The 27,662-nt window shown below is 38.4% G+C and overlaps 1 long non-coding RNA gene across 1 annotated transcript; it reads right to left on the bottom strand.

Moving 5' to 3' along the window:
* Positions 1-27,662, bottom strand: LOC121397741. The gene is made up of 3 exons (XR_005963889.1): positions 27,623-27,662; positions 11,689-11,799; positions 1-228 (listed from the first exon to the last, which is right to left on the bottom strand). It is a non-coding gene; the product is annotated as an uncharacterized LOC121397741 (long non-coding RNA).

The raw sequence follows: 27,662 nt of genomic DNA, 5'->3' as shown, positions 1-27,662 counted from the left end.
GTATTTTATTATGGGATTTTTTAAATTTAAGTGACGCTTTTGCTAAATATTAATGTGCAATTATTATAAAATGACTATTCATATGGAAAGTATATGGCCCAGTTTTATATTTCACATTGTTTAGGCTACTTTAAAAACATGCTTTAAGTTGTAATCAAAAACTCTTGACCTCCACGCCATCCTCTCATTGGTGTTAGACTGCAAACCTCTTGCTATCCTCGTATTTATCTATAGATAGAGAGAAAGATAGAGATAGTGATGGTTAATATCCATTTTATCCTGAATTTCTGTAATGCGATGATGTTTTTCATAATGAGTATCAGATGTGCTCATATTAACATTTCCTTCATTCACTGTGTCTGATGTTTTACACATAAACACCAGTCAAAGGCCCTATTTGCCTGTTGCCGCTTCTGATAATATTAAATGAAAAGTCCCAAAGATGATGCACATGGTCAGTGACGTGGGTGTGATTTCCGCAGAGTTCCATCTGTTAATGCTCCATATGCGTCACACGTAGACAAACAGCAGACAAAACACCTTGGGGCTCATTTATAAAGGGCAGAATGAATCGCACATTGAAAATATTTGCCCTGCGCATGGTTATATTTATAAAGCTGGATGAGTGGTGTACTTATTGTGCAAACAGAATTTTGAATTGTTTTCATACCACGAATGTCCATAAGAATTTTTTAAATATGGCGAAAAGTGCAAATTGCGAATACTCTGCATCTGAGTTATGCCACAACTTTGGTGGCTGAGAAAATATTGGCAAAACAGTTTTACAAATTGTGAATTTAAGTTACTGTCAATGCTATTTTCGCGCACAACAACTTCGCACACTGGGCGCACTCACGCAAACACTTGTCTCATTTGCAAGAAGTCAAGCAGCTTTGTTTTTTTCCCTGTAGAGCAGTCGGCGACTGTGTAGAGATTTGTATTGGATTTTATTTTTGCCTTTACATCCCCTTTACTGTTTCCAACTCCAGCTGCAGGGACAAAGATCATGGAGCCAGATTTAAACAAATAAACTGGGATTCTATCTTTTTGCTGCAGACACTGGTTCTGACACTGGTTCTGCAGAGTTGGAGAAAGCAAATACAATACAAAAACCAATACAAAAACTATAAAATCCACATTAGATTACATGACAACACAGGACCCAGTGCAGTCTGCATAGTCTGATTATTAATCAGTCTTGCTTTATAGCCTTCTGGCAGATATTATTTGACTTGTGCTGTTTTGATCATTTATGATGATCCCTAAGTAGCCCAGACCACACTGAGCATGTGCACAGTCTTGGTCTTGCAATGATGTTTAACAAAGTTACAAGATGGTGACCCCCTGCTGCCAACTTTGAAAGCATAAATCATTTGTTTGATTAGGCTTGTGGTGCAGTAAGTTCATGTTTATGTTTATATACAAAATGCAGCATTTATAGCCTTATTCTATCTTAGACTTTACTTCCCCTTTAAATACACTGTTGGAAAACACATTTACTGGACACTCTTTGAATCAGCTAGCACAGTGAAAGGCTGTACTTACACTTTTAAACACTGGTTCAGTGAGTCCCAAGAACAATTCAGCCACATTCAAAAATCATTATATACAAATAGAGGCAGTTGGTGCTAAAACCCCTTCGCCCTTACAATAAGCAAGTTACCTGAAGGCTCGAGTAATTTCTAAAATACTAAAGGTTAAAATTAACTCAGAAATCTCCTGCACTGCTAAATATGCATCCCTGTGCTAACTGGTGGTCAATGGCAGCACAGCAACCAAATGGAGTTGAAGGGGAAAATGGTCCTACTACTAGCACAAGTGTGGTGTTTAAAGTTTAATTTTGGATACAAATTGCCTACCCTCAAAAAACTTTCCCTAGATCCTACAATCCCCTCCACCTCTCCACCAGTATCTCTACTTGCTCACTGATCAATATAAAGGACAATACTTAATAATAACTCTGCTCAACTTATCTGCAGACACTGTTGGTCATTTCTTGTTGCTCCGTAGTCTTCGTTGGGGAACCAAGAGTATGCACTTGTATGCATCTTGCATTTCTTCTTTATAATCAAACCTTCAGTGTCAACCATACTGCATCTCCCTCCTTACCTCACCCTTCTAGTCCTGACTCTCAAACACAGAATTAACTTCAATATCCTTGTACTCACAAAGCACTTAGCAATGTTGTGCCGCCAAAAATCACCTCTATAATTATCAGATACACCCCCAAATGTAATCTTATGTCTCTCCACACTGATCCTTGGTTCAGACTCTCAAATTCAGGACTTTTCCTCTGCTGCAGCCATTCTCTGGAACTGAAAATGTTTTGTCTTTTATTTGTATCCCTTATTTGTGCTAAGGGAGACAATGGCAATATATAATAATAATTTGTTTATCCAAAATGCATCATATCCCCCCAACATTCCAGCATAATTGTGACTTCGTAGAGGGAGTTGCATCTGATGCAATTGTGGGAGTGCATAAAAAACACACACAACAGCTGTTGTATTTTCATGTATATCTGACACAATTGCATCTTTTCTGATGTTAAGTATCAAAATGAAGTCTAGGATTCTTTAAAGGAACAATATCAACAAAAAGAGAAAATATTATAAAGTAATGAAAATATAATGTCCTGTTGCCCTGCACTGGTAGAACTGGTGTGTTTGCTTCAGTAACATTACTATAGTTTATATAAACAAGCTGCTTTGTAGCCATGGGGGCAGCCATTCATAGCTGAGAAAGGAGAAAAGGCACAGGATACACAGCAGATAACAGCTCTGGAGTGCATAATGGGATTCTCCAGTACTTGAATGGCTGCCCCCATGGCTGCATAGCATAGTTTGTTTATGTAAACTATAGTTGTGTTTCTGAAGTAAACACACCAGTTTTATCAGTGTAGGGCAACAGAACATATACTGTCATTCCTTTAAAACACTTTCATTTTTTGGTGTTACTGTTCCTTTAAGCTCAAATCCACTTTATATATTGATATAGACAGCTGTAAGATTTTAAATGGCAGAATGCTATTTTTGCAAGGCACGCAAATTGTGACAAGTATTACTTTCATCCATACCAACACTTCAGTACTTCAGTATTGGGATTATTTTGCCATGGTTGCCTGCCAATATTACAATATAATCAAGAGAAACAGGCAGGATTCTCATTGGTGGATACATTCCATCACTTTACCACTGGGCCTGGGAAACTTGGGATAAGGTTTTATCATTCAAATTTTGCTTTAGGGGCTCATTTCTATTTCTAATGGACTACAGCTCCAAATATGGCTCAACCCTGGAGAATTCTGAGAGTTGTAGTCCAACAGCATTTCAGTGGAGGGACTTTGCTTAAGGATGGGAAATGTACATATATATATATATATATATATATATATATATATATATATATATATATATATATATATATATATATATATATATATATATATATATATATATATATATATATATATATATATATATATATATAGTCAACTACAAGACTATATGTATTTTGTGGTCACACCCTCATTGCACCCCCGCCTAATGGTTTTAAAAAATAGTGGTGAGCACAACTTTCCCTTGTTTGTTATAGTTATACAGGAGCAGTGACCAGCTCCATGTTGTAGCTCCCACCCCTCCCAGCTATAGTCAGGTGATCCCACTGGTGTCTAATAAAAGGGCAGCCAAGTTTGGGAGTTTTACTTTGAAAGCAGCTAGTAAGTTGCAGGTAAAACTTAGTCCCTTTGTAAAATGTATAATTAAGCAATTGAATTCTTAATGAATCAGATGAAAATTAAGCGTAGGACTGGCCAGATATGGGATGACTTTGACGTAGTTGGTCAGCTTAAATATATTGCAATATATGGACAAACAATCCCTGTGTTGTTTAAAGGGTAAGGCATTTTTTAGTAGCAGTATGCACAAAATGTCGCTGTCTTAAATATATTGATAATGGGTTGAGTGCAGAGGACTCTTGTAGTTGACTATATGTATTTTGTGGTCACACCCTCATTGCACCCCCGCCTAATGGTTTTAAAAAATAGTGGTGAGCACAACTTTCCCTTGTTTGTTTTATATATATATATATATATATATATATATATATATATATATATATATATATATATATATATATATATATATATATATATATACACACAGTAACAGAAGAGAAACACAGTTACTGTAACGGAGGAGCATCCATCCAATGACAGCACAGAGAGAAGGACTGAGCCACAAGGGAAAGCAGCACAGCTGGGGGAGACACAAGTATGACACAAGTATGGCACAAAATGGTGATAAGGGAATATGAGAAGGGGGGCAGCTGAAAAGACAGGATAATAAGGAAAGGTTTAATGCCATCATATATTGATGAGCATTTTACTTCAGAAAAAAATATTTTTAGTATAAATAAAAATATAGCAAAGTGGACAGCAATAAAACTATGTAAGGAATAATCTACTGCATTTATGTATATTTTAGAATTGCCTTCCTATTACATGTAATACTTGAGCAAAATGCCTAATTTAGATGTGATTGACATAATATAGTACATTTTCTTTTACTGTTGTTCGAAGAATAGGTACATTCTATAAATTCATTGTTTGTTATACTGTATATCAGTCATGGATTGAAATATGAGCTAAGACAGGCATTGCAGATAATGAGTCACTGTGTGGGCTTAAAGAATTTAAAACTTTTAAAAGACAATCACAGTTTAAGTGATTTATGGCTTCCCATTAACCCCATTATTATTAGAAAGGTATGCAGTGATGGGTTAAGTATGGGCTTAAGTATGATTATTATTTCTAATAATAATTATAATAATGTTACAGCCCAAATAAGAAGGTTTTTTTTTCCAGCTAATAGAGTCTTTTAGGCTTATATATTTTCAGCTTTAAATTAATGTATAGCGATGGGCGGATTTGGGCCGTTTCGCCGAAAAATTCATGAATTTCCTACGAAATTTGCTGGCGAATTTTTGTGCCGGTTTCTCTAATTAATTTCGCCAGTGGCGAATTGCGGGAATTTGCCGCAAATTTGCGCCTGGCGAATAAATCCACCCATCACTAGTAATGTATCATTGTGTAAGTACGATTTAAATACATGTACTTTCATTCATAGTTTTGACTTCATAAATGCAATATATGGATATGAAACATAAACAGACTGGCACAACGATTCTTTGGGACAGGAAGATTCAGGAAGAAAAACATATTATAAATAAGCTTTTCCAGAAAGGAGATTAATGGCGTGTCAGCTATGCACCTTCAATAAGCACCAGAGAGCATGAGAGAAGGCTGAGACATTGCAGATGCTGTTCTTACTGTACATCTTAACTAGTTGCCTTAGAAACCCAGCTACTTTAAATCCAGGCAGCCCTTAAAAAAGTCTGGCTACTTTCTCAGGGGAGAATCCGGTGTGTTGCTTTGGGACCAGTGTGATTCCTGAGATTAGGGTCTATGCATGTGCTTTTAATGAAAGAAGCTAAAATGGTATGTTGCATGAAAAAAACCTAATCTCCTGTAAGGCTTTTTGAAGTTGCTAGTTTTTGTAAATAAAGGATGCACTTCTTTTATCTGCAAAGATAAAAGACAAAATACTGTTACTGGAACAAGGCTATCAGTTTACAAAATTAATGTTTTATATCAAAAGATCAGCCAAATGAATGTTAGGGCTCATTAACTAAAGCGGCTGCAAAAATTGTTTTCTTTAACCCTCAATGTACTCCCTCAACTGCCAAACGCAGGTGAAATGCAGCAAGTTACCTGTGTGCGAGAGCCGCTAGATGCATGAAGATGGCTTTATGCACATCTACGGGCTCATACAGTCAAGTATTTTTTGCAAGGCCAATGTTAAAGGAATGGTTCACCTTTAAGTTAAATATTACTATTCTATGGAATAGTCAACTCTAAGCAACGTTTCAATTGGTCTTCATTATTTATTTATATAGTTACAGTATTTGCCTTCTTCTGACTCTTGCCAGCAAGTCACTGATCCCATTTAAAAACAAATGCTCTGTAAAGCTACAAATGTATTGTTACTTTTTATTACTCTTCTTTCTATTCGAGGCTATTCAAATCAATGCATGGTTGCTAGGGTAATGTTTGAATTTGCAAACTGGAGAGCTGCTGAATTAAAAGCCAATTAACTTGAAAACCAAAAATAATAAAAAAAGAAACCCGATTGCAAATTGTCTCAGAAAATAACTCTCTACATCATACTAAAAGTTAACTCAAAGTTGAACAACCCCTTTAAGTATCGGGCTCCCTTGCACACCATGGTGTAGTGCTACACTACTGCACTACTGGCTTCTACAGTGAAGGAGAATACGATTGAAAAATATAAGATATAATCTTTCTTTCCCCACAGTTAGTAAGTATTATTATTAACTACTAATGATTCAAGTGCTAAATTTCTTTATAACAAAAAGTTATGTTCTAAAAAGATTTGATTTTCACCAAAAAGACTGTTTAGATGGACTCATGAGAACTGACATTTTTCCTGATTCTTTTTGAATATGCTGGTGAAAAGTTGTTACCATTAATGGGACTAATGCTTGTTAATTGTATACTTTGTATCATTTCTTGCACTATGTGGTTTGCACACTAGATGGCACTGTAATCACTGCTATATAAACAATGGGAATCTCTATGGTGGGTTATCACTTCAAGAAGGGCAGTTGTCCCGAAATGTTTGATCATAACCTGCGTGTCTTGAGCACTTTTACCAAACTTTTAAACTACATGTACTGGCATCCATTCTTTTTTAAGTATACTTGCAACTGGCGTGGGAGGAGGCCAGAACCAATATCTTTATCCCTAATTGACTAAATTTTGTACAGCAAAATGAATATATACAGGGAAAGATGACCCATATACAAGGGCTTGGCGGGGGGGAGGGGGTGGAAGAGAGAAACTGCAGTACTTGCATGTGTGTAAAAAATAAATTGATTGGGCGGTAACACTGCCATTTCCTATCAAGCATTGTCTTTGGATCAGGATATCAGATTTTACACTGCAATCTCCCATTTTCATTGATATAGGTTAGCGAATGCCCCCAAAGCTTGGCAAAAACATAAACTAAAAATGATTATTACTAATAGTATTCTATTAAAGGTTTCTAAATTAAACTTAAAAACATTGATTCTGTCATTTATCAGCCCTAGAATGCAAACACTATCACCCTAACTCACACTCAAGACAATAACCTACAAATATCCACAAAGAACAATGAAACACAAGTTATTGTACCCAAAGCAAGTGAAAGGGGGTTCATGTACAGCCTGTTTTACTATAAGGAGAACACAAACTGTGCCTAATATTTTAGTTACTCTGCTAATGGGAAGAAATTTCCTCTTTGCAAAGGTTTCTCTATATGCAATATAATGATTTGCATATAGTTACATAGTTACATAGTTAAATTGGGTTGAAAAAAGACAAAGTCCATCAAGTTCAACCCCTCCAAATGAAAACCCAGCATCCATACATACACCCATCCCTACTTTTAATTAATTTCTATATACCCATACCTATACTAACTATAGAGCTTAGTATCACAATAGCCTTTGATATTATGTCTGTCCAAAAAATCATCAAAGCCATTCTTAAAGGCATTAACTGAATCAGCCATCACAACATCACCCGGCAGTGCATTCCACAACCTCACTGTCCTGACTGTGAAGAACCCCCTACGTTGCTTCAAATGAAAGTTCTTTTCTTCTAGTCTAGAAGACACCCCCACTAGACCTTCAGGCAAGTTCCTCACACAGTTTTCTCCAGGACAGATGGCTCTGACCACCTGTTCTTGGTTTCATACAATCATCATTAAAGACACCTAAACAGGGCAACTGATGGGGGGCGTGGCCAACCATGAATCTGACCAGGCTCAATTACTCGGCGCTCTTGGGACCAAATCTCGTGACCAGTGACTGGTACCCCTCTGCAGTGCATGCAGCACCACTAATTTAAAGGAAGTTCACCTCTGGAACCTCCGACCAGCACAACGCCGCTGGAGCTGGGTCTCTAGCTGCCCTCAGAGGCGAGATCCGGTTGTGGCCTACTGGGGAGACGGAAGCCCCGGCCTCTAGTGGCGGTGCAACGCTGAACCGCGGGTGTGCAAAAGATAGATCCCGTTGGATCCACTATAGCACAACGCTTGGCCCAACACACGTGCAGGGACCTTGCAGGCTGCCAGGGGTGAGTGTGCACGGCCCCTGGGAGCATGGCCACTGCCCATTTGCCTGCCAATTCAGCTGCTGCAGTAAGCCAATACTCCAACTACTCACACCTGCTCAGCACTAATGCTGAAAATGCCAAAAGGGAAGGAGGACTAGAGGCTCATTACATATCAACAGGCTGGGCACAATCCAGGGGATAGTTCACGGGACCTAAATGAACTATATAAACATTTCTTGCCCCTGTTCTATACCCACCTCTGACAGTAATTAACTGCCTTGTGAGGAGAGAGATAAAATACAGATTACAACCAGCTAAAGTTAAAACAGGATACATGGATTTACACTGTCTGTACAAAAGCACACAGCACCAGCAGCAACTCGAATCACAGATGGGAAGCAAAACCTGCTAAATCTGGAATTCTATGTTAAACTTCTGAATATATAAACATGTATATAAACACATATGTGATTTATACACCTGAAGTGTGTGCCAACCAATACTTTACTCAGAGCATCGCTGCCTGTTTACCATTGGAAACTACAAATAGCAACAAACAAGTATTAGAACAGCATTGTCCTACAGATCTCTACATGGGGAAACATTCTCAAAAAACCAGGGCAGAGGCAGCAGCCCGTCTGGAACGGTTCGCCCACTCAGCCAATCCCTCTCCACCACCACCATGCCCTCATCCTCCACAGCTGCCTCAGGAAGCCCAAGAGCCAACCATGAGCCAACCATGAGTGAGCTCCTGGGGGCTATAATGGAGAGTCGCACCACCACAACAGCACAATTGCAGGCAATTAAAGTCGACCTATGTCTGCTGCGTCAGGATCTGCAAAATATTTGTGAACGCACAACAGCAGTAGAAAACAGAGTATCAGATGTGGAAGACTAAATCCCACCTATGCAACAAGATAGCCGGAATATTAAAACTCCACTCAAGCAAGCGTTGGATAAGACTGATGTTCTTGAAAATAGAATGAAACCTTCATTAAAAAATGGCTACAGGATACATTGGGCACATATACCTTTACTCCGCTCTTTGCAGTAGAAAGAGCGCATCGAGTCCCTACCAGAGCCCTCCCTCCAGGTGCCACACCACGGCCATTTCTTCTAAAGCTACTACACTACAGAGACAGAGATGCAGCACTGAAAGCGCCTAGAGTAAAAGGGCCCATTATCTACAATAGAGCAACAGTATCTCTATACCCTGATTTCTCCCCTGCAATCCAAAAGCAAAGAGTGCTTAAGAGATGCAAATATTCCATAAAGTATGCTGTACCCATCAAAGCTACGAATCCAGGATCGTGATTGAGTACTATTCCTCACTACACCAACAGAGGCAGAGGATTGGCTGAATCGCAAAGGGATAAGACAGTCCCCAGTAGGATACAATATCGTTGCAGAGATGAGGGCGATCCCCCAGATCTCAGTAAATATTCTTCAGTGGTTACAAGGAAGGTAACTTTACAATTTACACATCACAATACCTACTTCCAACTCCTTATAGGCTATCTTAAACTAGCCCAGACTCAACTCTTTATGACTCAACAGGCATGCAAAGGGACTCTGAAACAGAGGAACTTAGATACATGTACTATAGTATTCTACTAAAATGATATTCATAGGTTCTTATTTGTGAGCCCTAACAGCTTGATGAGGGGCCCACAGTTGGACACTGAAGGAATCACCAGCTTTCATCTTAGGACTAATTAAGTTAATGTTGATTCATATATGATGATTTGGTGCATGTTCCTTCAATTTAACCTGCTTCTGCAGAATATGTTACAGGGTACAAGACCTGCCCAGGTTTGGAGGGTGGGTAGGGAGGGTAAGGGTAAAGGTGTGTTATGTTTATTGTTTGTCTACTGGTTTTGTTATGTCAATATGCCACAATCCAATGCATTGTTGATTGATACACTGTACAGCCCTCACTATAATAGTGACACATGTCAAACTCCCAGCTGTTATGACAACCCAGAGAAAGGCCTGTAATTTGGCACTCAAGCTGTATCCAAAGAATCCCTCAATTTTAACACGTAATTTGCTGTTGTGGGTTAAGTTACGCCTTCCCCACTTCCATAAATTCCCAGATTTTCTCTACTGGCCACGTAAACACATTAGGCGATTACATGATGTGCTAGACGGTGCCACATTTGAGAGACAAGGAATGGAGGAAGCAACAGACAAAGGTTATAGTCATCTCTTCTCTATACGGGACAAACTGGTTCACTTTAAATGGCTTCACCAATTCTATTTCACCCTTGTGTGATTTAAGGCCATGGGAAGTAATCCAACTGCAAGATGTCATAGGTGTGGTGCAGAAGGAGCAAACTTCCTGCATATGGCTTGGTTGTGTCCATCAGTCTCCAAGTTTTGGACCGAAGTTATGGATATCTTAGCAGATAAATTCGATTTCCCTAAGCTGCTGACCCCACAGGTGTGCATATTAGGAGTCATAGACTAAATCATATACACTAATCATGCCAGAGTTAGATACCGAACACTGCTGTACTATGCCAAGAAAATAATTGCTATGGCATGGATGGGTTCCCAACCACCCACGGTGCAAAACTTTATAACATTGGTGAATCAGAATCTGCCTCTCATTAAACTTACCTTACTAGCCAGAGGCTCACTGAAAAGATTTGAAAAAACATGGAGCCCATGGTGGGAAGCGGGACTTGGGGGTCAGGGCTCCCGAACATGAAAAGAAACATTTATACTATAAAAGGCAAAAATCCTTAATTTTATCTAGAAAATGCTGTTACTGTTCAATGTCGATGATAGGTACTTCAGAGGCAACTAGTGATGGGCAATTAGTGATTCGGAAAGGGCGAATCACTAATTGTTTTTTTTGACGCCAGCGACAATTTTTTTATGCAAATTTATTCGCTGGTGGCGTATCACGCAAATTCGCCACGAATTCGTGCCTGGCAAATAAATTCACCCATCAATAGAGGTAACATCCACATCTCATTGTATGACTGTTTGAACTATATTTTAGATGTTCAGTGTATCAATCAAACTACTAAACAAATCTGTAAGTAAATATTTTGCTCCAAGCCCTGTAATAGCAACTCAACCGCATTTACAGCATATACTTTGTTTTATGTTTAATGTGTTATAAACCATTAGAATTTTACCTATAAAAAAAAAAAGAAACCTAAACAGAAGAGTGTGTTTCTTTGAAGTTGGATTACAGTGCAATATTATCAAGAAAAAATTACACACCAAGATAACTTGACATTGCCCTAGTAGGCATAATTCTTATTAAAGAATCCTGGACCTTGAAATTACTATTTTGCAGAGCTAGGAGGCAAACATATTTTAGGTGTACATTCTCTTTTAGGGGGTCATTTACTACAAATCTATAAATAATTTGTGGATATCTATTTTTTTTTTAAAGAAGCTCTAACAATTCAAGATTTATTATAGGAGAAGAAAAGTATTTTTAAATTGGGAGTGTCAAAAGTTAGGCACCCCAAGTGGTTGTTTTTACTTACCTGACACCCTGGGCCAGTGTTTCTATCAGCAGAAAACAGCACTGATCAGCAATTCTGCCTTCCAGTACCAAGGATCGATTGTCTTCTTCGTTTCTTCATTCTTAAAATTTCCTGGGGCAAACACGTGCAGTAGAATGAAACAGCCAGTTTATATGTCAAAGCCTCTAATACAAAACTTCACCAGATAAAAGTTGTCAAGGTCGAATAGAAGTCAAGATATTCATATGCTTTAGCACATCTTTCAGCGTAATTTTCCGTTTGTACTTTTTTATTCAGATTTTTTAATAAATCTCACAACATTTGTAGTTTTAGAGTATGTGAATTTTAGTCATGGTGTCAAAAACCTCTAAAACCACTAAAATCCGACATTTGATAAATCGGCCCCTCTGTCTTAGTCCTAAGGGCAGATTTACAAAGCTCGAGTGAAGGATTCGAATTAAAAAAACTTCGAATTTCGAAGTGTTTTTTTGGCTACTTCGACCATCGAATGGGCTAGTTCGACCTTCGACTACGACTTCAACTACGAATCGAACGATTCGAACTAAAAATCGTTCGACTATTCAACCATTCGATAATCGAAGTACTGTCTCTTTAAGAAAAACTTCGACCCCCTAGTTCGGCAGCTAAAAGCTACCGAACTCAATGTTAGCCTATGGGGAAGGTCCCCATAGGCTTGCCTGTGTTTTTTTGATCGAAGGATATTCCTTCGATTGTTGGATTAAAATCCTTCGAATCGTACTTCGATCGTATGATTAGCGCTAAATCGTTCGACTTCGATATTCGAAGTCGAACGATTTTAGTTCCTAGTCGAATATCGAGGGTTAATTAACCCTCGATATTCGACCCTTAGTAAATCTGCCCCCTAGTGTTAAAAGCAACATGCTTTTCAAGCTATGCAAAATTTAAGGTTGCAGCCCTGGACATTTTTATTTTAATTTTTAGATGATGGTGGAAGACCCACTATTTTTCAGGCAGAAAATACTGTAGATAAAATGTAGTTATCACTATAGTAATATAGTGTTTATCATTATACTATTATATGATCAAATTCCCTTTGTAGCTTGTAGCTAGGTAGCTTCACAAGAAATGAATGATGAATGAATATTCTTTATTATTTATCATCACAATAAATTTTATAATCCCTAATCTCTCTGTGAGTGTTTTACTAGGAAACTGAAAGAAAAAAATCTCTACAATCTTCTGCTGTTTGTATATACTTGTAGAGAAATATGGAATATGTCTGGGCAAAAATAACTTTATCATGAGCCACCTGTCATTTACACAATGTGCCCAAGAGAATTTATATTTGCACTTCCATCTGTGACTGTGGGACTCTACTGAGCATGTCCATAAAATTAAAGCAATGGAAATCATTGCGCTGCTTTTATAAGAATTTTACATGTTACTAAAATATCTTGGCAGCTAGATCTTGTTTTGCTAGAAATAAACACTAAGAATAAGATAGTTCAATGAATATAAGCTATATATTTTAAATGCTCTGCAATTGCCTTGTATTTTTTGTCATGTCCCTCACTTCTGCCCCCCCCTTTGTTTGATTCACCTGCTCCTCCTCCAACAATTTCATTATAAAAAAAAGGAATTGCTCATGAATTGAAAAAGTTTAAATAAAGTATAGAACAAGACACACTTAAATATGTAAAGCAAATTCTGTTTCTCTGCATATAGAGGTAGTTAGAGATGCAGCCAAAGAGAAGATGAATAGCTGCTTGTTATCTTCAGAGGAGAACAAGACTTGGGAACACCATGCTTTCTGCCTGAATGGACAGAGGGCATTTAACAAGGACATCAGGAAGGAGGCAACAGAGTTAATAAGCAATGGATAAGAAAGCACAAAAGCCAGATGGCATTATTGTATGTTTGTGTACATATGCGTAAGTGTCATAAGATTCAGTGTAGCTAAAAAATAATATAAGGAAATATATATATATATATATATATATATATATATATATATATATATATATATATATATATATATATATATATCCTCTATGTTGCCAGCACTCTCGACAAAAAGGTTTACATGCCTGGGTGCAGTGTCCCACGTATTTATCCAAACCGAAATGCAATAAAGTCCGCACTCTCAGGACTTCTTAAAAGGAAAAAATTATTTATTGTAGAAGTTACAGACTCACATTTCGGCCTGGTCCCAGGCCTTTCTCAAAGTAATAATTCAATATTTAAAATGCATTTTATACACATGATAAGGCGGGAAAACAACAGTCTGATTGACGTGAGGTAATCGTCAGCATTTAGCGACTGCCAAACAAACCAACTTTCATGGCTGCACATCATGTTGCTTAAATGGTTAATTTATCTAAACCCATTATAGGGAACCAAAAGGCTACTTTTAAATAACAGTTTAAAACAAAGTTAAAAACAAAACACAGTGTTGCAATGTTACTTGTTGAAATTATTATAATAAAATTGTAACAATCAAAGTGTTGCTACTGTGTATAATACATGAGGATCTAATAAGACATGGACAACTCGTTCTATACCTTAACTCCATAAAACTAAGTATATTTTTCATATATCATTATGATAAATTATGTAAATGTCCCTCTCACTGACTTTATATAACACTAGTTTAATAAACTCACATATTTTACATAATTTATTATAATGATATATGAAAAATATACTTTTTTTTTTTTGAACAATCTCTTTTCAGCTCTGGATTTAAAAGCATCTCCACTTAATAAAGTTTATTGTATTTCCATCTAATGTGTTGGTCAACATAATCAACCTTGCCTTTTATTTTGCAGTATCCTTAAGGTGTCCATACATGGGGCCATGCTGGGTGGCATCCAAACACAGGCCAAACAGATGGATACCACATGATTTGAAATACATGGCCCCTTTCTATTGTTTTCTCATTTATTCTGACAGCCTGAATGCTTGGAACAGATGTGAAGAGGAGCTGTAGTTCATCTAAAGTTGTATCATGCACTTGCTTACATAATGCATTGGTAAATGCAATTTTTTTATACTGCTTGACTGATGAAGTGGCGGGTGTAAATGTAATCAGTGTTGATAAAATGCACCTAATAATGAGGACACATTTGGCATAACATTGAAACACCTAGACATTCTTTCTTACCTAGTTCATTTTGCTGCCTCATGTTTGTACATCAGGAACTTTTTTTGCCAGGCATGGACTTGCAAAACTGTGTCAAAAATTCACTGAGACTTAAAAGTATCAGAGACAAAAAAGTTGCCAATATAAAAAAGTTGCTGCAAGAAAAAAATGCCTATTGACTTTAATGCATCTGGAGTGAGAAAAAAGCCCATTGACCATTTGGTCCATGGGACAAAAATTCTCCAAGACAAAAAGTTGCCGCAAGAAAAAATGCCATGCATTTGGAGCGGCTTGTGTAAAAATATTGTCACCTATTGACTTCAATGCAATTAGTGAATTTTTTGCAGTTTTGCAAATCTTTCAGTAAAGGTGGCCATACACGGGCCGATAAAAGCTGCCGACAAATCATGTCGCCAGCTTATTGGCCCGTGTATGGGGCCCCCCGACGGGCTTCACCGATCGAGATCTGGCCGAAAGTCGGCCAGATCTCGATCGGATGGGACAGAAAATCCCGTCGGGATCCCATCTATTCGTTGATGCGGTCCCGCGATCCGACCGCCCGTTTGGGCATCGTTAGGATCCGATCGTTGGGCCCTAGGGCCCACGATCAGATCAGCCCGATATTGCCCACCTCAAGGTGGGCATATCGGAGGGAGATCCACTCATTTGGCGACATCGCCAAACGAGCGGATCTCTCCATGTATGGCCACCTTAAGGCTAAATATATAACAGCATTTTAATAAACTCTGTGGTCTCTATAAGAATATATTGTATAAAACAACTCATATGTAATACCCCGTATCATCTAAAAAAAACATTTTCATAAAATATTCTCTTGAACCTTGGTTTCAGTCTGAGGGCTAGATCCTTCCCCGCCAGCATGCGGCTTTTAAAGGAAGAGATTGCCCAAACCAACGCCCATTTCTAAAAGCGTTTAAGGTCTCTGAAGTTCTAGGTTATTTATTAGATATAGCATAAACACACAGGGGCCGATTCACTAAATTCGAGTGAAGGATTCGAAGTAAAAAAACTTCGAATTTCGAAGTATTTTTTGGGCTACTTCGACCATCGAATGGGCTACTTCGACCTTCGACTACGACTTTGAATCGAAGGATTTCGAACTAAAAATCGTTCGACTATTCGACCATTCGATAGTAGAAGTACTGTCTCTTTAAAAAAACTTCGACCCCCTAGTTCAGCAGCTAAAAGCTACCGAAGTCAATGTTAGCCTATGGGGAAAGTCCCCATAGGCTTTCCTACGTTTTTTTGATCGAAAGATATTCCTTCGATCGTTGGATTAAAATCCTTCGAATCGTTCGATTCGAAGGATTTAATCGTTCGATCGAAGGAATAATCCTTCGATCGTACGATCGCAGTATTTGCGCTTAATCCTTCGACTTCGATATTCGAAGTGGAAGGATTTCAATTCCTAGTCGAATATCGAGGGTTAATTAACCCTCGATATTCGACCCTTAGTGAATCAGCCCCACATATGTTCTGTATATACACAATAAGAAAGAGACAGCCCTAGAAATAGCTTTATATCATAATTATTGTGTGCATGCATATGTATCTTTATTTAGTCTGTTCTCTGGGAAACTCTAGGCAGGCAAGGAAACCTTAATGTATTCAGGAATGGAGAATAAAGAATGCAGACATGGAAATGAGTGCAGGGAAGTGCCTGTGACAGTTCCAAGCTTTCCACTTCAAAGATCCAATACTATGTAAATGTATATTTATCTTTTTATAATACATTAATGCATTGAAATAAATTTTAATGACAACAGTTTTACATTATCTCCCTATCACTACTGTCAATTCAACAGCATGTGATCGATGCATTGCACTTCCCTGTGCCCATCTTTATTTGCCGTTTCCTGTAGAACAATAACTGTCAGCTGGAATGCATGATATCATCTACTGTATCTATTTAGATATCCATTATCTGCTTTTAGCTAGCTATCATCTATAAAATCTTATTGACTTAAATATCTCACAAATGCAGACTGTACACAATAAAAAAAAAGGTTGTAATATTGGTATGTGTCCTTGGAAGTGTCTCTGGAATGGACAATTCTATCCTTGACTTTGAACGCTCTAGTGTATTTTAAATAAGATGCTACTATATAGCCTTTCTAGTTCCACTGTAGATGTAGGTCCCCTCCTTTGCAGAGTCCAAGAAAATCTAGGTGGATCAACATTGCTGTTGAAAGTACGTTACCATTAAAAAAAGATTTTTGACAGGTCAAATTTTTTATCAAAAATACTACCAAAATTAGCAATCAGGATTTTTTTGGAAGAATTTTATCCCTGCTAGACAATATCTCCCGTATTTAAGTTACAGGCTTATCTTTCAAGTCCTAAACAGTAGCAGACTCTTAAACTTAAAAACTGGAAAAAATAAAAAATACCAAGGGGCAGATTTATCAATGGTCGAAGTTCGAAGTTAAAAAAACGTTGAACTTCGAATTCAAAAAGACCAGTCCAATGGAGGTCGAAGTTTTTTGGGGCTATGAGTTTTGAGCCTCCCAACTACATGATAGCTATTTTATATATTGCACTGATCTGCTTGTTTTGGCAGATATCCACCAGCAGAACTAAAATGTTGACACCAGAATAAACACATTTTAATATTTAACTAAAGACATGAGATTGCACTGGATTCTATTTAAAGCATGAATTGTGCATGAGGAGCAGCTCACAGACATATTAATCCTGTAGAGTAGAGTGTACCTCCTTCAAATTCTATATATGAAAAATGCAATGCAGTAATGCATACTAACACACTTTCTTTCACCAGCAATGTTTTATTTATTCAGACTGAATCTTAAGGGAATAATTAAATTATATTGCCTTTTAAATTACACTCTCAAAATTTCATCTTGAGAGGGAATCTGTAGGCAAAGTGAGCCAGTCACACAGATAAACAAGGAAACAATTGCAAAGAGAATAACTCTAGAGAATGGAAATTAATGTGTCTCCACAGGTAACAGATGATTGCTACAAATTTGTGTTAGAAATACATGACACAATCATTCTCACATGGTCTGCTGGAGACTCAAGGGAGGTACAATGTTGCCAAGGGAGGTTCAAAGTTTGCAAAAAAAAATACCAAGTATTACTCAAATAATAAAAGAAGTAACCAACAACATGGAATATGAACTAGCAGTACCAAAGAGCATACTCAAACGGCTTATCAAATATGGACAGAATGCATAAAAACACAGGGAAAAAAAGAAAGAAAAAGAGCCAAAAGAAATTTGTTTTATTTTATTATTTTATTTATATAAGATGTTATGAATGAAATGTCATTGTTGTTGTCTAAAACAATATTTAAACATGGAAAATATTTTGTCTTAGAAAAAAAATCCACCAATAATAATAGAAAGAAAGAAATATATACATAAAGGGGCTGATTTATGTGATATTAACCCTTTAAGTGCCAGCAGAATTTCACATTTTGGTTACGCGAAATGCCAGCCGTTTTTAAGCATTTTGTGCTCTCTCACTTTAGGGGCATTTTCTGAGGGGAAACCTATAGTTAACCTAGGAAAACTATACATTGTTTTTTTCGGTAGAAACTGAGCTTTCTAAATCTGCCTGAGTTTTCATGTATTTCCACCTGTGCAAAAAAATTTATAGTGCTAAATACCAAAAAAAAGAAAAATTACCATTTTTCATCGTATATCAATTTATACCAGAAAAATATTTCATTTTACAGATGAAAATCCAACTGATTTGGAAAGCCTTATGTCTCTCGAACGTGCCAATACCAGATATGTATAGTTTTAGGGAGATTTAGGACTTCTGTACAGCAAATATATGTTTACCCCCCAAAACCCATATATTTTTGGAAAGTACACATTCTACAGAATCTAAAATGGGTACCCATGCCTTTCTGCTCCAAACTACTGAGTCGCAAGGCTTTCCCACAATTGTCGGTTTTGGTGAAATATCTGAAAATTGCCTCAAAGCTTCAACTTCTCAGCACCATATCACCCATGTATCGTTACGCACCAAGAAAAAGCACCCTAAATATGATTGCCAGGGTTCCTCTAAACAGTTTGGTGGCCATTGTTCATAGGTTTACCAAAGTATCTGGCATTTAGAGGCCCCAAAATGAAGTTAGCACATACAAACAGTCCAGTGGGTAACTTCAGCTAATGAAAAATCAACACATTGACTGCATTTTTGTGGGGTAAAAACACAAATATATGTTTACACCCCAAAACCCATATATTTTTGGAAAGTACACATTCTTCCGGATCTAAAATGGGTACCCATGCCTTTCTGCTCCAAACTACTGAGTCGCAAGGCTTTCCCACAATTGTCGGTTTTGGTGAAATATCTGAAAATTGCCTCCAAGCTTCAACTTCTCAGCACCATATCACCTATGTATCGTTACGCACCAAGAAAAAGCACCCTAAATATGATTGCCAGGGTTCCTCCAAACAGTTTGGTGGCCATTGTTCATAGGTTTACCAAAGTATCTGGCATTTAGAGGCCTCAAAATGAAGTTAGCGCATACAAATAGTCCTGTGGGTAACTTCATCTAATGAAAAATCAACACATTGACTGCATTTTTGTGGGGTAAAAACACAGAAATATATGTTTACCCCCCAAACCCATATATTTTTGGAAAGTACACATTCTACCGAATCTAAAATGGGTACTCATGCCTTTCTGCTCCAAACTACTGAGTCGCAAGGCTTTCCCACAATTGTCGGTTTTGGTGAAATATCTGAAAATTGCCTCAAAGCTTCAACTTCTCAGCACCATATCACCCATGTATCGTTACGCACCAAAAAAAAGCACCCTAAATATGATTGCCAGGGTTCCTCCAAACAGTTTGGTGGCCATTGTTCATAGGTGTACCAAAGTATCTGGCAGTTAGAGGCCCCAAAATGAAGTTAGCGCATACAAATAGTCCTGTGGGTAACTTCAGCTAATGAAAGATCAACACATTGACTGCATTTTTGTGGGGTAAAAACACAGAAATATATGTTTACCCCCCAAACCCATACATTTTTGGAAAGTACACATTCTACAGAATCTAAAATGGGTACCCATGCCTTATTGCTCCAAACTACTGAGTCGCAAGGCTTTCCCAAAATTGATGGTTTTTGTGAAATATCTGAAAATTGCCTCAATGCTTCAACTTTCCAGCATCATATCGCCCATGTATCATTACGTAACACAAAAAAGCACCCAAATTGTGATTGCCAGGGGTCCTCCAAACAGTTTGGTGCCCACTGTGCATAGGTTTACCAAAGTATATTGCATTTAGAGGCCCCAAAATGAAGTTAGCACATACAAATTGTCCTGTGGGTAACTTCAGCTAATGAAAAATCAACACATTGACTGCATTTTTGTGGGGTAAAAACACAGAAATATATGTTTACCCCCCAAACCCATATATTTTTGGAAAGTACACATTATACAGAATCTAAAATGGGTACCCATGCCTTTCTGCCCCAAACTACTGAGTCGCAAGGCTTTGCCAAATTTGGCGGTTTTGGTAAAATATTCTGAAAATTGCCTCAAAGCTTCAACTTTCCAGCATCGTATTGTCCATGTATCATTACCAGCATAAAGCATCCTAAATATAAACATAGGGGTCTACTAAACAGTTTGATGCCCAATGTGCATAGATATACCAAACTATGTGGCGCACAGATACCCCCAAATGACAATATGTATAGACATTTTCACGGCTGACGCGCTGGCTGCTGCAATATAACCACCCGGTGTGTGTATTATGCGACATTAGACCACCTAACAGTACAGAGACCCCAGAAAACCATATATTTTCAGAAAGTACACATTCTGACGAATCCAATATAGGTAAATAAGTCTTTCTACTGCAAACTGCCAAACTGCCAAGCAATGCTGAACATAACGGTTTTTATCAAATTTCTGAAAATCGTCACAAAGCTTGAATTTTACCCCATTATATGCCCCACATTTCATAACTTATCAGCATAAAACATCCTAAATATGAACGCCAGGGGTCTACTAAACACTTTGATGCCCAATATGCATAGATATACCAAACTATGTGGCGCACAGAGGCCCCCAAATGACAATAGTGTATATACATTTTCACGGCTGACGCGCGCTGGCTGCTGCAATATAAGCACGGGGTGTGTGTAATATGCGACATTAGACCCCCCTAACAGTACAGAGACCCCAGAAAACCATATATTTTCAGAAAGTACACATTCTGACGAATCCAATATGGGTAAATATGTGTTCCTACTGCAAACTGCCAAACTGCAAAGCAATGCTGAACGTAACGGTTTTTATCAAATTTCTGAAAATCGTCACAAAGTTTGAATTTTACCCCATTATATGCCCCACATTTCGTAACTTATCAGCATAAAACATCCGAAATATGAGCGCCAGGGGTCTACTGAACACTTTGATGCCCAATATGCATAGATATACCAAACTATGTGGCGCACAGAAACCCCCAAATGACAATATGTATAGACATTTTCACGGCTGACGCGCTGGCTGCAGCAATATAACCACCCGGTTTGTGTATTATGCGACATTAGACCACCTAACAGTACAGAGACCCCAGAAAACCATATATTTTCAGAAAGTACACATTCTGACTAATCCAATATGGGTAAATAAGTGTTTCTACTGCAAACTGCCAAACTGCAAAGCAATGCTGAACATAACGGTTTTTATCAAATTTCTGAAAATCGTCACAAAGCTTGAATTTTACCCCATTATATGCCCCACAATCCGTAATTTATCAGCATAAAACATCCTGAATATGAACGCCAGGGGTCTACTAAACACTTTGATGCCCAATATGCATAGATATACCAAACTATGTGGCGCACAGAGACCCCCAAATGACAATAGTGTTTATACATTTTCACGGCTGACGCGCGCCGGCTGCTGCAATATAAGCACCCGGTGTGTGTAATATGCGACATTAGACCCCCCTAACAGTACAGAGACCCCAGAAAACCATATATTTTCAGAAAGTACACATTCTGACGAATCCAATATGGGTAAATATGTGTTCCTACTGCAAACTGTCAAACTGCAAAGCAATGCTGAACATAACGGTTTTTATCAAATTTCTGAAAATCGTCACAAAGCTTGAATTTTACCCCATTATAGGCCCCACATTTCGTAACTTATCAGCATAAAACATCCTAAATATGAGCGCCAGGGGTCTACTGAACACTTTGATGCCCAATATGCATAGATATACCAAACTATGTGGCGCACAGAAACCCCCAAATGACAATATGTATAGACATTTTCACGGCTGACGCGCTGGCTGCAGCAATATAACCACCCGGTTTGTGTATTATGCGACATTAGACCACCTAACAGTACAGAGACCCCAGAAAACCATATATTTTCAGAAAGTACACATTCTGACTAATCCAATATGGGTAAATAAGTGTTTCTACTGCAAACTGCCAAACTGCAAAGCAATGCTGAACATAACGGTTTTTATCAAATTTCTGAAAATCGTCACAAAGCTTGAATTTTACCCCATTATATGCCCCACAATCCGTAATTTATCAGCATAAAACATCCTGAATATGAACGCCAGGGGTCTACTAAACACTTTGATGCCCAATATGCATAGATATACCAAACTATGTGGCGCACAGAGACCCCCAAATGACAATAGTGTTTATACATTTTCACGGCTGACGCGCGCCGGCTGCTGCAATATAAGCACCCGGTGTGTGTAATATGCGACATTAGACCCCCCTAACAGTACAGAGACCCCAGAAAACCATATATTTTCAGAAAGTACACATTCTGACGAATCCAATATGGGTAAATATGTGTTCCTACTGCAAACTGTCAAACTGCAAAGCAATGCTGAACATAACGGTTTTTATCAAATTTCTGAAAATCGTCACAAAGCTTGAATTTTACCCCATTATAGGCCCCACATTTCGTAACTTATCAGCATAAAACATCCTAAATATGAGCGCCAGGGGTCTACTGAACACTTTGATGCCCAATATGCATAGATATACCAAACTATGTGGCGCACAGAGACCCCCAAATGACAATATGTATAGACATTTTCACGGCTGACGCGCTGGCTGCAGCAATATAACCACCCGGTTTGTGTATTATGCGACATTAGACCACCTAACAGTACAGAGACCCCAGAAAACCATATATTTTCAGAAAGTACACATTCTGACGAATCCAATATGGGTAAATAAGTGTTTCTCCTGCAAACTGCCAAACTGCAAAGCAATGCTGAACATAACGGTTTTTATCAAATTTCTGAAAATCGTCACAAAGCTTGAATTTTACCCCATTATATGCCCCACATTTCGTAACTTATCAGCATAAAACATCCTGAATATGAACGCCAGGGGTCTACTGAACACTTTGATGCCCAATATGCATAGATATACCAAACTATGTGGCGCACAGAGACCCCCAAATGACAATAGTGTATATACATTTTCACGGCTGACGCGCGCTGGCTGCTGCAATATAAGCACCCGGTGTGTGTAATATGCGACATTAGACCCCCCTAACAGTACAGAGACCCCAGAAAACCATATATTTTCAGAAAGTACACATTCTGACGAATCCAATATGGGTAAATAAGTGTTTCTCCTGCAAACTGCCAAACTGCAAAGCAATGCTGAACATAACGGTTTTTATCAAATTTCTGAAAATCGTCACAAAGCTTGAATTTTACCCCATTATATGCCCCACATTTCGTAACTTATCAGCATAAAACATCCTAAATATGAACGCCAGGTGTCTACTGAACACTTTGATGCCCAATATGCAAAGATATACCAAACTATGAGGCGCACAGAGACCCACAAATGGATATATAGTAGATAAAATTTACATAGGCAAAACAAACAAAACACAGAACAGTGTGAAATGCAAATAAATCACCAAAAACGAATAAAACCACAAAAATCAATGCTTTTTTTTTCACACTAGTGTAATCAGCCACCAGAATTACCGTTTGAATATTTTAGCTGGGCCAAATCGATTATACGGACAGAAAGAAGTGAACAACACAAATGCAGACCTGAAAATGCAATAAAATGGCTAAAAATTCAATAAAATGGCTAAAAATGCACCAAAATACCCAAAATTGCAATATAACCACCAAAATAACATACAAAAGCTATTGCACAGTACGGTTAGCGAATACGCTATTCGGCAATAAAACATTTTTTTTAGCCCAAAAAGAGACGATGCGATAAGAAAAAAAAAAAAAAAAGCCACAAAGCCATATATGTACATATGCGTGTGCACAACGGGTAAATTGCATGTTATTTGCGTGTGTGCGCGTGTGCAAGTGTACATGGGTGCTGTGAGTGTGTGTGACCCCCCCAATCCCCAAAAATCTATGTGTGAGTGTGTGTAAGTGTGAATGTAAGTGTATATTACTGTAATAAGTGTGTGTTGGTGTGTTTGTGTGTTTTTGTGTGTGTAAATGTTACACTTACCTGGGGTAGATGCATCAGATCGATGAGAAAGGGTCCCACGCAGCAGATCTCCAGCTCCAACGGTCAGCAGCCATGGGGGGGCGGAGCTGGGCGGAAGTGCAGCGCAGGCAGCAGCAGGACGCATAGGAAACGCGTCCCTGCTGCTGCTTTGGGGCCCCTGGGCGATCGCGCCCCAGGGGCCACACGATCCCCTGCTCTGCTCGTTGTCTAGGGGCAGGGGATCGTGAAGGAGCGGAGCGAGCGGCTCTAACAGCCGCTCCTCCGCTCGCAAACCCGGAAGTGCTGCAGAACGTAGAATCTACGATCTATGGCACTTTGGTCCTTTGATCCACAGAACGTAGATTCTACGTTCTGTGGCACTTAAAGGGTTAAACAGTGTTCAAAACCCAGAGTGAACCCCAAGGTCCAAGTCTCAGCTCACACTTCTGCCTATAGCAGCCACCTTTGGCTTCAGGATGGGCCCTCCGATACTCTGATACTGCCAGGTCTCAATGTGAGAGGACCCAGGGGGAACCTCTTGGCAGGCAAGGAAACCTTAATGTATTCAGGAAGAATGGAAAAATAAAGAGTGCAGACATGGAACAGGACAGTACCAGACAGTGCAGTACAAGATCATGAACCAGGAGCGTAGTCAGGATTACCAGGCCAGGGTTAAAACCAATTGGTAACATGGTACCAAGTCAGGATCCAGAAGAGCCCTCAAACAGGCAAGAATCAGTTCAGGCAGCTATACAGCAAGGTCTAAACAGACGAGTCAGGAACAGATTAATCAAATAATCTAAATTTTTTAAAATGATTTCCTTTTTCTCTGTAATAATAAAACAGTATTTTGTGTTTGATCCAAACTAATATATAAGTCATCCTTATTGGAAGCATAACCAGCCTATTGGGTTTATTTAATGTTTACATGATTTTCTAGTCAATTTAAGATATGAAGATACAATTTACACAAAGCATTATCCAGAAAACCCAGGTCCTGAGCATTCTGGATAATAGGTTCCAAACCTGTAATAATGATAAGAATACCCAATATGTTAGCATATACTTCAGATATATTCTGCTCACACTACACTTATCCATTGCTCAGTTCAAAAGCGCTTTATATATCTACACATTTTGCAGAAAAGGGCCACAAACAAAGAGTAGAAGATGAATACACTAGTTGTGCTATAAATTACTCACTTCTGGGCTTTCAAACCTGCTTGCTCATCACAAAGTAAACCTGCATTGATTTTGTGCCACTATTTTTCAAATACTCAATAAAGCATATAAACATATGTTGACATAGCATGTACTACTGTGAATACAGGGCCAGCAAGGGTTGTTGAACTACAACTCCCATGATTCTCATAGCATAATGGAAGCTGTAGCTCAGCAACCATAGTGATTCATTTTAAATCAAAACTGCACAATGAGGCCATTTTCAAGACCAAAGTGATATAGGAGAGATTTCCATGGAGAATCTTGTCTTTTTCAACTTGTTTACACATATGTTGTAATGGGGCCATGAATTTTGAGCCTCCCAACTACTTGATAGCTATTTTATATATTACACTGCTCTGCTTGTCTTGGCAGAGGTCCACCAGCAGAACTTAAATGTTGACACCAGAATAAACACAATTTAATATTTAACTAAAGACATGAGATTGCATTGGATTCTATTTAAAGCATGAATTGTGCATGAGGAGCAGCTCACAGACATTAATCCTGTAGAGTAGAGTGCACCTCCTTCAAATTCTATATATGATCAGGGCCGGATTTACCCTCCTTGCCCCCCTAGGCCCAGCTACTGTGCCGCCCCCCCCCACACGCATTTTCTGGATGTGAATCTTTTTCCAATCAGGACATTTATGCAAAAGTGGATCAGATGGATCAACTAGCAGTTAGGCTTGTTTGAGATATATCTATATATATTCTCTATATATAGACACCTTTTTATACATAGATGCAGAGAGAGATGTGTCCCTTGTTTTGATAAGTTTGTCAATTGTGCTACAGTGCGCAGCCGCAGCATCAGTTAAATATTTATTATAAAATAAAAAAGTCAAATCTTGGCAGCAGCATAATCTTTGTAGTTCCTATTTCTCAGCAGACATTATCCCTTATAATACATGAGTGATACTCCGAGTTCCCTGTGTAACTCAGCCTGCAGCCTTGTGCCTTTATATGGTCACAGAACAACCCCTCAGTGACTCCTAATATCCTTATCATTTACAGTAAGGGGTACATTATCCCTTATAATACATGAGTGATACTCAGAGTTCCCTGTATAACTCAGCCTGCAGCCTTGTGTCTTTATATGGTCACAGAACCCCTCAGTGACTTCTAATATCCTTATCATTTACAGTAGGGGGTACATTACCCCTTATAATACATGAGTGATACTCTGAGTTCCCTGTATAACTCAGCCTGCAGCCTTGTGTCTTTATATGGTCACAGAACCCCTCAGTGACTTCTAATATCCTTATCATTTACAGTAGGGGGTACATTATCCCTTATAATACATGAGTGATACTCAGAGTTCCCTGTATAACTCAGCCTGCAGCCTTGTGCCTTTATATGGTCACAGAACAACCCCTCAGTGACTCCTAATATCCTTATCATTTACAGTAGGGGGTACATTATCCCTTATAATGCATGAGTGATACTCCGAGTTCCCTGTATAACTTAGCCTGCAGCCTTGTGCCTTTATATGGTTACTGGACCCCTCAGTGACTTCTAATATCCTTATCATTTACAGTAAGGGGTACATTATCCCTTATAATACATGAGTGATACTCAGAGTTCCCTGTATAACTCAGCCTGCAGCCTTGTGTCTTTATATGGTGACAGAACAACCCCTCAGTGACTTCTAATATCCTTATCATTTACAGTAAGGGGTACATTATCCCTTATAATACATGAGTGATACTCAGAGTTCCCTGTATAACTCAGCCTGCAGCCTTGTGCCTTTATATGGTCACAGAACCCCTCAGTGACTTCTAATATCCTTATCATTTACAGTAAGGGGTACATTATCCCTTATAATACATGAGTGATACTCAGAGTTCCCTGTATAACTCAGCCTGCAGCCTTGTGCCTTTATATGGTCACAGAACAACCCCTCAGTGACTTCTAATATCCTTATCATTTACAGTAGGGGGTACATTATCCCTTATAATACATGAACTGAAATGGTTTTCATTTTGTAGGAAGCAGGAAAGGGACATAAAAAAATCTGTAACAGGTTTAGAAGTTAGAACACTTGTGATTCTGCACCTCCAGCAAATCTGCAAGTTGACTATGACATTTTCTCTACATGGCCGATATACAGCAGATCTGCAGGGGAAATATTAAATGTACATACCAGGAACAGATCACCTTGCTGGGACACACGCAGCACAGCA

This window comes from Xenopus laevis, chromosome 8S, assembly GCF_017654675.1.
Source record: "Xenopus laevis strain J_2021 chromosome 8S, Xenopus_laevis_v10.1, whole genome shotgun sequence".
Lineage (NCBI taxonomy): Eukaryota > Metazoa > Chordata > Amphibia > Anura > Pipidae > Xenopus > Xenopus laevis.
The sequence above is the reverse complement of the archived record's forward strand: the minus strand, read 5'-3'. Positions and strand labels throughout refer to the sequence as shown.